Source organism: Cavia porcellus, unplaced genomic scaffold, assembly GCF_034190915.1.
Source record: "Cavia porcellus strain 051 isolate PalLab524CR breed Dunkin Hartley unplaced genomic scaffold, mCavPor4.1 scaffold_29, whole genome shotgun sequence".
In the NCBI taxonomy this organism is placed as follows: Eukaryota; Metazoa; Chordata; class Mammalia; order Rodentia; family Caviidae; genus Cavia; species Cavia porcellus.
The window spans coordinates 20,293,430-20,305,988 of NW_026947512.1; the positions used below are offsets into that span (position 1 = coordinate 20,293,430).

Here is a 12,559-nt window from a genome sequence, read left to right on the forward strand (position 1 = left end):
TAGGGCGATACCAGGGCGTCCGGAGACCCCAGGCAGCTAGCCAGTGGCGGCGCCTGCGCGCGCGCATTTACACACGTGTGTGTGTGTGTGTGTGTGTGTGTGTGTGTGTGTGTGTGTGTGTGTGTGTGTTTACGTACGGAACGCGCGGGGTGGGAAAACAATGGCGAGCCGCTGGGACGAGAGCGACCTCCCCCAGTGCATCTCCCTAGCCCTAGGCGAAATCTGCTACCGCACAGAATCAAGGGTGAAAAGGCTCCCCTCGGACCCAGCAGGGTGGGCGGCGGGGGAGGCTGAGCAGCAGGCTGGGTGGGGGTGGGGGTGGAGGAGAAGCAGCGCGAGTAGAAAACAAACAGGAGGCGGCGCCCGCCTGGTCTGCGGGACGAAAGAGCCTGGAACCGTGGGAAGGGGCGCACGGCTACCCCCCCCGACACCCCACACCTGCGTCTTGTCGCGGGCACCCGTGCCCCACGCGGAGTGCGCACACGACGTCTCGGCTTCCCGTTGGGAAATCCTTAAACCCGGCGCATGCTTGTGAGCAGGACCTAGTGCCCGGCAGACCCGTGAGAAGCCGGGGCGGGGTGGGGGCAGCCGAAGCGCGACTCGCGTGGTGCGCACACCGTCACGCGCACACAGCCTCCCTGGCCTTACGGGCTGCCGCCTCTCTCCACAAGGATCCAGGTCTGCCCGCGACGAGCCGCCACTGGTCAGCCTTGGCAGGGGTCGTGAGGATCTGCTCCTCCTCGAAAAACTTTGCATAGGATGGCAACTCGGACCGAAGAGGGCAGGCGTGTGCCCAGAAACCTGGGGGAGTGAGTGTCAAACTTCGGAGGGCCGGGGAGAGGGGCGCTGGAGGGGCGCACTTACTACTCCGCCGGGCGCTGGGTCGGGGCTCGCGGCTCCGCGCTCCTGCTGCTCCTGGTGCGGTCCTCGCGGCTGGCAGCCGGCTTCCCGCTCACATGCCCCGGCAACGAGCGAACCGGCGAGCGGGCGGCGCTGGGCGGCGGGCTGGAAGGGGCACGCCCCCCGCCGTCGGCCGGGAGTCGCCCTGCACCGCGGCCACCCGTGAACCGCGCCCGCGAGGCGCCGGCGTCCTGCGCCGCGAGCTCGGTTCCGGCCGGGCGGCGCCCTCGGCCGCGCCAGGCCGCTCTCTGCACTCTGCCCTCTGCCCCGGGCTCTCGGCCGGCTCCTGCCTTCCGCGGTCCTGCGCCCGGACTCGCTCGGACGCTGCGCCTGCCCCGCCGGCCGGCTCCGCGGCTCCGCGTTCCGCTCGGTCCTGATCCAGGCCTCCGAGGCTGTGCGCGGCGCCCGGCCTCAGTCGCGGCGGGCCGCTCTTGGGCCCGGGTTCCAGGACCTGCGCTCGCACAGTTCAGTTCCAAGCCGGGACTGGAGCAGGGCGCTCGCTGCTAGCTGCTGCGAGACGACTCCACAGCCTCGGAGGAGAAAGGGAGGGAGGCCGAGCCCCGGCAGCGGGAGGAGGAGGAGAGAGGGAGGAGGAGGGAGGAGGAGGGAGGGACTGAAGCGGAGAGGGAGGGACAGAGAGTTTCCTCCCCCTCCCTGCAGCCGGTCCAGCCAAGCATCAACAGCTGGAAACCTCTGTTAGGAAGGGCAGGCTGAGGTTCTTAGGCGGCGGGGGGTAGGTGGAGGGAATAAAAGAAGGAAGGTGAATTCTGCCCCATCCCTCTGCCCAGGTAGGAGGGCCACAGCCGCGAATCCTCACTACTTGGGCAAGAACTAAGAAGTTCTAAGTCAGTCAAGTCTCCCAGCCCTTCCAAACGGCTTAGATTTATTTTTTTTTAACCCAATTGAAAACTCCTTTAAAAATCTGATACCAAGCCGAACGGCATACACGTACAATCTCCACTCTGAGAGGCTGAGGCAGGGGAAATCACAGGTTCCAGCCCAGCATAGGCGGTTTAGCAATTTAGCTAGTCCTTGTCTTAAAACGAAAAACTGAAGAGCACTGAGGAGGGTCAGGGATATAGCTCGGCGGCGTAGCGCCTACCTGGCAAAGGTGAGGTTGTGAGTTCGATTTCAGGTAGCAAAGAAAAAAAGCACCGAGGATGTAACTCAATATGAACACCTTGGGTTCAAGCCCCAACCAGTACTCAAGAGAAAAAGAAAGAAAGAAAGAATAAACAAGCAAGTCCAGGCATGGTGGCATACACCTGTAATTCCAGCACTCACTCACAAAGTGAATCCAAGGCCAGCACGAACTATATAGTGAGACTATAGCAGAAAATGTACCCCTCTCCCACCACCAGCCAGGATACTTGAGTTTCTTAGTTACCCAGTTAATAGTTTCTGTTCCAGTTCTAGTAGCTCCTGCCTCTTAGAAATGGCTGGTCACTGTGATACACATTGTATAAACCAATCCCCGACTATCAAACCATTCTGCCGCTGCACTTCCTGCCTGCTTATCCCATATAAGCTCTAGACCACCTGAGATCAGGGCCTGATACTCTGGATTGATCCCTGTCTGTGCTCATCGATCTAAATAAATCTGCCTCCAAATCATGGGTGTTAATTCAGTCTTTCTGCTTGCTGTTGAAAAACCTTGTCTTTAAAAAGAAGAAGAAAGTGGAAGAAGAAGAAGAAGAAGAAGAAGAAGAAGAAGAAGAAGAAGAAGAAGAAGAAGAAGAACCACCTAATCTCACCTACAGTTAGACAACTTGCTAATGTCTTCTTTTTTTTTTAGGTGCTAAGGATCAAACTTGTGACTGCAAAGCAAGAGTTCTACCCCCGTTCTGTGTATTTATGAGACAGCTGCAGTATGCCGACTGAGCTGGGTGCCAGGGCACCAGGATGAATGAGGCAGTGTCTGCTGGTTCCAGATTCCTGTCAGAAAAGAAGGGGTGAGCATCCGACTCCAGGGAGGACACGCATGCTCAAATGTGGAGCATTCACCCATCCATCACACTAAAATGTGGAATCCAGAACCACAATCAACTGAACTGGGTCTGGAGGGCAGGTTAAAGGAAGCAGCCCTTGTGGAGCTGCAGTGACCCTGAGCCCTTTGTGCAGGTGACAACCATCTCAGATATGACAGCCAGTGGAGCTCATCAGGACTTGTAGGGCTCTGGATTTTATCCTTACCCACTGCTTTGCCTGGCTAACTCCTTTCGTGTGTTTTGTGGGACTCGGACTGGATAGCAGCTCTTCCAGGAGCTTTTCCTGTGAGGGGAAGAAGGTCGAATGCTAAGGATGGAATCCAAGGCCTTATACACAATAGCCTAGCCCCTCCCCCACCAACTCTTTTTTCTCTGTATTTTATTTATTTGGCAGTACGAGGGATGAACCTAGGCCTTGTGGATGCTGGAACAGTGCTTTATCACTGAGCTACATCGTAGCCTTTAAAAATTTTATCTTTAGTTGGTGTAGGGCAAATGTCCGGATTTCCAGCCCAGGGGAGGCTCAGACAGGTTTCCCATGAGTTTGAGCCCAGTCTGAGCTACATAGTAAGATTCTGTCTCAAAAAACAAAAAATTTTTAAAATGTTTTAAAAATAAAATTTTGAAACAGGGTCTCAGTAAGTTGCCCGGGTTGGTGTTGAACTTGAGCTTTCCCATGAATCTTTCTCGATGACCAAATCTGGCCTAGGCTCTGGACACCCACCTGCTATAGACAGAATGGTAACTGTTTGTTTATCCATCTGCCCAACAGGGCAGAGATAGGTCTCTGGTTCACTGCTAGATCCCTGTGCCTAGCCGGGGCTTGGTAAAGAGCAGGTCCTTCATAAATAACTTGCTGATCAGTTGGCTGAGTGAATAGGGAGTATTGGAGGGATTCTGAGCACAGCCTTTGATAAGATCAGTCTAGCTGGAGGCAGAGAGGAAGGCCAGTGACCAGACATTGGCAGTAACCGAGCAAATTTATGCTGACCAAGCAGGGGGTGGTGACACATGCCTGTAGTCCCAGAACTCTGAGAGACTGATACAGAAGAATCACAAGTTTGAGCTTAGCCTAGGCAATTTAGTGATTTAGAGAAGTCTTGTCTCAAAAACTTTAACAAATTTTGACAGGTGTGATGGCACACACCTGTGATCTCAGCACACAGGAGGCTAACAGTGCAACAGCAAGCAAGAACACTGAAATGACACCGAGGATTTGGAGGCAGATATATTTACATCAGTGGGCACTGATCAGGATCATTCCAGAATATTAGGCTCTGATCTTGGTGGTCTAGGACTTATATGGGATAAGCAAGCAGGAAGTACAGAGGCAGAATGGTTTGATAGTCAGAGATTGGTTTATACAATGTGTATTACAGTGACCAACTGTTTCTAACAGACAGGAGCTACTAGAACTGGAACAGGAACTATTAACTGGGCAACTAAGAAACAAGTATACTGGCTGGGGGGGAGGCAGTATTTTCTGTTACATTTTCTCCCTTTTAGTTTCCCTGGAAGATCATTGCAGGGCATAATACAGATAGTCTTTAATACAGACCCAACTTGAAGCAGTAACATTACCCTGGCAAGGTAGGGAGGGAGTTAATCTGATCCAGGAGAGTGTCCAGTGTGCCTTGGATGCTCATCGAATCTTGGTCAAGATTGATTGATTGTTCTATTTTCTTAACTTTTTATCGGTACCAGGGATCGAACTCACAACCGCCTGCTTGTAAGGCAGGTGCTTATGCCGCTGAGCTAAATCCCCAGCCCAATTGTTCTATTTTCTTGGGGACCAAGAATCGTCCATAGAGTTTAAGGCAAAAACACACAGCTAGTGGTGGGGTGAGGGGATGTAAGCAACCTGAAAAGACACAAAAATCAAGAGGAGCAATCCTGTGAACTGTATCCTCAGGCTTTAGCCTTGGGTGGACTGGTCACCATCCAGAGTAACCAGAGCAGGACCTTGAGTGTGTCATCCCTTCAGAGTGAGCTGTCTGGTCTAGGGAATTTTTCAGCAGATCTAAGACTGGATCTCTGAAATTTATAGAGGTAGTTAGTATATACCTAGATTATATGTGTGTCTACAGAAATAGCTGGCCTTTAACTGGTTACACGCTGTATGCAGTTTTATTTAATACAGTTTTTGAGTTACCTCTGCTACAAATGCAGGCCTGTTGTCACTGCCAGTGATCGAGGGTGGGACTTAACTAGGGATGATTTTTATTATATGTATTTTTTTTTATTATGGAGAAAAAGAAAAAAACAGAAATAGGGTACAAGTTATACAGAATTTCAGAAAAAATAAACAATAAGAAATCACTAGTTAATAGACTCTAAGATAACAATAATATTGTTGTCTTAGAAATAGCTGTTCAAGTTACAAAATTAAAGCATATAAAGTGGACTTTCAAATAGTGAGACTGGAAACAGTTTTGTTCAATGATCCAACAAAACTCAATAATACGGTTTTCTATCTCATACACTTAAATATATGTGCGGTTATATCCTTTAGAGCACTTTCTTTTCCTTTCTTTTGTACAATGACAATTACACATTTTGGGTTTTATTACTCCCACAGTTCTTATTACTTTTTTTTTGAAGAGAGTAAAACCAAATGTGACATAACAGAACAGAGTCAGTCAAATCAGAAGGATGAACATAATAGATAATGTAAAAACAAAATACTAGGTGATCAGCAATGCTTACCATACTGCCTCTTGCTATCTTAAAAAGAATTGCCTATATCATCAGTTATAATAAAATTGAACAAAACAGTAAAGAATAAAACCAAAACATTGGAGGCATTACAGAGCTTTAAAAGAAGATAATAGTCAACTGCAATGGGCGTCATAATGAATCTTAGTGTCTTTCCAGTTGTTGCCTATACTTTCAAACTTGGTACTATCAAGCAAAGCAGAATAGAGGAAAATCAGTCAAAGCAAGATGGTGAGGGCTATACAGGGTTTCAAATCAAGTTAATAGGAAATCAAAGTGGATTACTATAATGTATCCTGCTATTTTTTTATTTTTACCTTAATTAAAAAGAAAAATAAAAAAGTAAATAATTAAAAAAAGAGAGACTGAGATAAAAGAGGGCATAACAACAAAACAGCACAGGTCAAAACATAACCATTTAAGCAAAATAGTGTTTTACCACAAGACATCCCAACATAAAAGTAGTTACCATAATGTCTCTTTCCTTGAAATCTTTGAGTATAACTTCGTATACTGTAGCACCAAACATATCAAGACAATGTAAAACCACTCAAGAGAATGACAGTATTACAGGGTATTTAGAACCAACTATCAGAAAATGAACAATGGTTTCTGTGTAATCTCCTTGTCTATAAAAGTTTTTGCTTATATTATAATAAAATCCAATAAGATACAACCTGTTAAGACTGATGGAGACAGAAGAATAAAAGCTTGATAGGACTTCAAAGCAAGATGATACTAAATCAGCACTAGCTATTATGATGTCTTGTTTTCTCCAAAATAGCTGTTCCTACCATCCAATGTTCTCTGCCTCATTTCTGTTGAGCTCTTTTTCTGTCATTTGTTGTCAGTTTGTCTTCTTCATTTCGCTTTCTGCTCCATTCATTGTGATCTCTCTGCCACTGTTTCTGAAGTCTTGGTATTTTCCTTTTTTAGAATATCCTGCAGTATTCTCTGTAGAGTTGAATTGGTGGTTGCAAATTCCCCTTAGTTCCTCTTTATCCTGGAAGCACCTTGTTTTTCCATCAATTTCTAGGGACAGTTGTGCAGGATATATCAATCTTGGCTGGAGGTTGTTATCTTTCAAAGCTTGAATTATTTCCCCCAATGCTCTTCGTGATTTGATGGTTTGTGCCGAGAAGTCTGCTGTAATTCTGGTGGGTGTTCCCTTGTAAGTGATCTGTTTCTTGTCTTTGACAGCTTTTAGTATTCTGTTCTTATATTGGATTTCTGGAATTTTGATTATTATATGCCTGGGTGTAGCTCTGTTTGGGTTGTAGGTGGCTGGGGTCCTGTATGCCTAATACATCTGAGTATCTTTACCTTTTGCTAAATTAGGGAAATTCTCCTGGATTATTTCTGTGAATAGCTTTTGTAGTTCATTTGTTTGTTCCCTACTTCTTCTTTTATGTTCTTAATTCTTAGGTTATAGATCCTCTTATCATCTTCTAGCCTTTGTATTATTGCTGTTTGTTTTCTTGTTATTTTTAAGAAGTTTTTTCATTTCATGCTCCCATATTACAAGTCTGCCCTCCAATTCAGATAATCTATCCTTAGTTTCTTTCAAGCTGTTATGCCAACTTTCAATAGAGTTTTTAGTTTCCTGGTAATCTCTTTGAACCTGCTTCACGTATTCTATGTTTTCTCTATTTTCTCCATCAAACAATTGTCCCCTTTTTTTTTCTGTTCTTCCATACCACCATCTGTTTTTTCTTGGGCGGTGCTTAGCATTTCTCTAACTATTCTACTTATATCTTGCTTTATTTCGTTAAACACTTCATTTTTAAACTCGTCTATGAGGCTCTGGAGATACCGCTTTATGTCTATTGGTGTCGTGTCTGATATTGCAAGTTTTCTGTCTTCCTTTGCGTTTCCCTTTCCTGAATCAGTGTTCTCAGGATTGGGGATTGAGGACCCTTTCTTGTTGCTTCTTCTTCCCATACTTTTTGTTCCTTTCATACAAGCGAATGTAGGAGGCCCAATTTTTTTTTTTTCTCTTTTTCGGTTACAGTTTGTTTGAATTGCGCCGGCTAGGTGTTCCCGCCCACTGCAGTGTACTAGGGAGACCTGGGCAGCCTCTGCTGGGCCCGCCCCTCCAGGTTAACCTACCAAAGGCTTCACCACTAGGGTGCACCTCCAGAGCTGGGACCTGGTTTGGGCTAGCCTACTGGGTCTTAGCGGCATCATGCAGCCCAGGCACTCCCCACCAATCCCACTTGAGAGGGGAATATATGACTGAAGTCACTGCAGCACCCTGTTCTGGCAAGTCTGCCCGGTCCCAGTATGTCCTTTGCTGCAGCCTCCTACTCTATGAAAGGGTTCCCTTTTTGCTCACTCACCACAAGTCAATGTAGAGCTCCCTGCTAGTCCCGCTCTCAACTCTGTTTGCAGATTCCCACTCTCAGAGCTTTCGCATGTCTCTCTCTCTGCCCTGTAGATTTGGACACAGCAGCGGCAGCAGGAAATTCAAATTGCGGCTTCCAGTGATGCGGGTTCTAGCTTCCTGCGCTGAGATTTTATCTGTTCTTGTTATAGCACCAGGATTGGATTTCCAGTTGGTTTCTCTTAGCTTAGTTCATTCCTGGGTCGGCAGGGTGTATTTCCCCTTGCTTAGGACTCCTCATACCGCAGCAGGGGGGTATCTCAGAGAGCCTCCATAGTTGCTGCTGTCTATCCACCATGTTCTTCCAGAAGCTAGGGATGATTTTTTACAGTGAGACGCTACAAACTTTTATTGTCTCCTCAGTACAAATAAAAAACAGGAGGTCAGACCTTGTGACACAAACACTGAAGCCTGAACTGGCTGCAGGAGTATGGGTGCTAGCACAGTGGCTTGAGCTTGTAGAACCTATGGTGGGGGCAGGTCTGGTGGCTGGGGTGGATGTTTCAGTCAGTTGGATCCCCAGAGTGGGTTTAGGCCCCTGGACCAAATTATTTTGCATCGTTAGTAGCAGGTTTCCAAACAGCAACAAGAAGCAGTTTGCTGTATGGATCACCCCTGTAGGAGAGTTTTGGCCAAAATCGTTTTGTCCAAGGTGACCACAGCATATCTGGCCCGTCAGACTTCATTCCTAACAGAACTTCTTCCACCTGTAAACAAGATGTACTCAGCATGTGTCAGGGGGTCCATTGCTTAAAGTCTGATCAGCTCAGAAGCAGTTTATCAGACAGTGCCAGGCAGTCATGGTCTATTGGGCTCAGCTCTATGAGCAGGTACATGACAGGATTGAGTGGTTTCGGTGCCACAAGAGTCAGGAGGGCCTTGCTGAGGTCCAGCATATTATGTGACACCTGGATGGATACGTCTTAGCCTAAAGTTAGCTTGTCAGCTTTCTAGATCTGAAGGATAGTGACTATTAGAGCACGGAGGCAAAGGGGGAGGCAGCCCTTAGACACTGGATCCACGTATTTACACAGTAGGCCACTGGTGCTCCCAGGTGCTGACAGTCAGAGTATCAATGTTTTTGTGAACTCAAAGATCCAGATTTTGTAGAAGCCAGCAGCTCCAAGAAATCTGTGGAGTTTCTTTCTCGTAATGCATTTCAGATATTGTAGGAGAACTTTTTGTCGTTCTAATAGAACTTGAATATCATTAATTAGAAGTACTTTTTTAAAGAGGAAAAAAAATTTTGAGTCCCAGGTCAGTTGGATTTTGAGTCAAGTACTGGGTTCTTTCTATTTAAAGGCAAAGAGAAGCTGGGGATTTAGCTCAGCAGCATAAGCGCCTGCCTTGCAAGCAGGCAGTCGTGAGTTTGATCCCCGATCCCCAATTCTGATAAAAAGGATAAAAGACAAAACAAAAAAGAGAGAGGCTGACTGACAGGGGCCAACCAGAGAAGAAGGCATTTTTTTTTTTTTTTTTTTTTTTTTGGTCCTTTCAGATCTACTAGCAGGCTATGGGTAGGAGAAGACGGAGGTAGCATAGACAGAGGGCAATTGCAGGAGCAATGGCAGCTCAGAGATCTTGAACTGGCTTTACAGGCAGGAGAGATATATTTTAGCAATTTGACAGTCTATTCTGTTGGCTTGGGGGGCATTGATGGAGCTAGAAGGAACGGAGAAACCTTGAAGAAAAGGTGCTGGTGCCTTGACCAAATCCGTTGTGAGAGCCTCCTTGAAAGTAAGAGTTCATAACCCTTTGTGGCAGTTGATCTTGCCCAAGGTGATTAAAAGTTTGTCAGGCTGATGTGTGTGGCTGGATGCCTGTTTGTGCTTTCTGTGACATCTGACAGCAACAGGGTCACAGTGAGGTGGGTAACAGTCCAATTTTTCCTCATTCAAAATGTGGAACTCAGAAGGAATTGCTGACAGTCATTTCAGGTGGACATTAGATGATGCCATCTGACCAGGACAGGCATGTCAGTAGAAGGCTCTGGAAGGAGGGCTGGCATGGCCAAATGCAGGTAATGATGAGCTGGAACCAGTTCAGTCGGATAAAAGTAGACAAATCAGGAGGAGGGAGTGAAGCTAAGGTGTTGGGAGCAACTGTGGCAGCTGATGAGAGGGCCAAGGCAGAATTCTCAGGAAGAATGGCCCTTTTCTTCTTCTTCTTCTTCTTTTTTTCTTTGAGTTGCAGGGAACAGTTTGGTTTAATTTTTAAGTCTGTAAAAGCCCCCTTTTTATAGTATGGAACTGGATTTTGAGTAATTAATTCCCATCTCTGATGTCCTATGTGTGTGTTGTAGCCTTGAAAAATGGCACAACAGACAAAGTGTGGGTGCCACTCAGAGAGGGACCATTCAGGTGTCTGCCTGGCTGTGCCCCTTGTGGGGACTTAGGCACAATTTAGCTAAGGAAGATGCAAGGCTTCTGTCATACCGTATGTCAATCACCACAGAACCGCAGGTGAGGGCCTAATCAGCCACATGACAGCACTGCCCAGTCTTGGTGCACAGATGGGGCAATCTGTTGCTTAAATTGTACATTCTACTCAGGCACTCATTCAGCAGGCACTCAGAGGTTAAACATTCCAACCCCCATACCAACTAACAAGAGTTGATCAAGCTCTTCTGCTAAAAACTAGCAGGATTGATAGACTAACTGAAGTGTCACTGGAGTCTTACTGGTATCAGGCAGACAGACAGGCAGACAGACAAATTGAGTCCTCTTCCTTTTGGGGTCTAAAACAGGGGGAGGAGTCTTCCCCACATGTCCAAGAGGGAGGTAGGAGTCTTCCCCACGTGTCCAAGAGACTCGAGAAATCTCAATGGTGTGGCTTCCCATCAAGACATGGAGAGGTCCTAGCTCTGTCCTCAGGGACCATGATCAGTGACCAAAATGGTCAGCATGGTCAGTTTTCCCTGACCAATGTACTAGTTGCAACAGCAATCAGAAACACCCAAACCATACTCAGAATTTGAAAGCAGATTTGTTTATGTCAATAGGCACAGACTAGGGGGCTGGAGATTTAGCTCAGTGGCATAAGCGCCTGCCTTGCAAGCAGGCAGTCGTGAGTTCGATCCCCGGTACTGATAAAAAGGAAAAAGACAAAAAAAAAAAAAAAAAAAAAAAAAAATAGGCACAGACTGGGGTCATTCTCAGAATATCAGAGTCTGATCTCCGGTGGTCTAGGGCTTATATGGGATGAGCAAACAGGAAGTACAAAGGCAGAATGGAACCATTACCTGGACAGCTAAGAAACTGAAGCATACTGGCTATAGGGGGTGCATTTTCTGTTATGGCAGGAGAGGAGCTGCAAATTTAAGGATAACCTAAGCTATGTGGGCCTGTATTACATAGCAAGACCCTATCTCAGAAAACAAAGCAAAAAAGATTCTAAGCATGTGACTCAGTGTAAAAGCTCTGGGTTCAATCCCAAGTACTGGGAGAGGAAAGAGCACACAGGCCTAAGCTGAACTAGGGGAAGAGGAATGCCAAGAAATAAACAAGTTAGAGCAAGTTCGGGGGGAGAAGTCAACATTAATTCTTGAGGGTCAGGTTTGGGGATGATTGGATGAAGCCATTTCAGAAACCATGTAAAGGTTACCCAGCCTCCTCTTATCCTGGTCTCCCAGTTAATGTGTCTGTTTTTCATATGTCTGGGTATTTTCCTCTGGCCTCTGATCAGCTTCAGAGGGTACAGCTTTACTGCAGTGTCCCCCCTGCACCTGTCCTTAGCCACAGCAGATTGAGAAAGGAAGAGCAGAAAGGTGAGAAGTCTTTTCAGCGTCCTGTGCCAGCTGCATTTCATTCCCCAGTCACTGCCACCAAATTCAGATATTGAGTACTTTAGACACCATGCTAATCTCCTGTGCAAACATCTATTTGCAACTTACCTCAATTTCAGTGAAGTTGGTGTGATTATGCTCATTTTAGTGGTGATAAAAATGAAGCTTGGGGTCATAGTAAGTGGAGAAAGGAAGTCACTTGACTGAAGATTCTAGATCTTTCTGTGGCATCAAACCATTTCCCAAGAACACCCAACAGATTCCTACCATTTGACCTCATCAACCATCTTCTCCTCCTCAAAACACTGCCTCAGAGGTCCCTGACCTCACAGCTGTTCTTTCTCAGATTCCCTGGTTTTTCTGTTTCTTCTTCCACCTTTGTCCCAAAAAAATGTTTGTTATGGTTGATACCTTGTGTCAACTTGAGAAGTTTAGAAGTTTAACTGAGACACTCAGTAGGAAGCCAGGGTTCATTCTTTGAAAATATCCTAATCCTGTGCAAAGGAGGACAAGGAAATTTTTGAGTGCTACACCCGCCCTAAAGAGGGGATGGTGGCCTATGTACAATATAAAGGAGAAAAAGAGGCTTGTTTTCCCCGTTTATGCTCTGACTGCTGCCTTGAAGTGTTGTCCTTGTGCCATGCCACTCTGCCTTGGAGTCAGCTGATTATAGACTGAGACCTCTACAAACAGTGAGCTAAAACCTTTCCTTCTTTAAATTTAGGTATCTGGTATTTTGTCCCTGCAATGAGGGAAAAGTAAAAGTAACCAAGACAATGTTCCCTTGGG

The 12,559-nt window shown here is 46.5% G+C and overlaps 1 protein-coding gene and 1 long non-coding RNA gene across 3 annotated transcripts in view; one reads left to right on the forward strand and one right to left on the reverse strand.

Moving 5' to 3' along the window:
• The window catches only part of Sox13 (SRY-box transcription factor 13), a 71,746-nt gene that overhangs the window by 39,218 nt on the left and 19,969 nt on the right, over positions 1 to 12,559 (reverse strand). The window contains exon 1 of one of the 2 annotated variants that reach the window (XM_063239994.1): positions 865 to 1,004. The exons of the other annotated variant lie outside the window; for it this stretch is intronic. The gene's annotated coding sequence lies outside the window, so the exon portion shown is untranslated. Of the gene's footprint in view, positions 1 to 864; positions 1,005 to 12,559 lie in introns of those variants that run through there. 2 annotated transcript variants of the gene reach the window in all.
• On the forward strand, positions 304 to 3,521 carry LOC134473980 (uncharacterized). The gene is made up of 2 exons (XR_010044498.1): positions 304 to 809; positions 2,696 to 3,521. It is a non-coding gene; the product is annotated as an uncharacterized LOC134473980 (long non-coding RNA).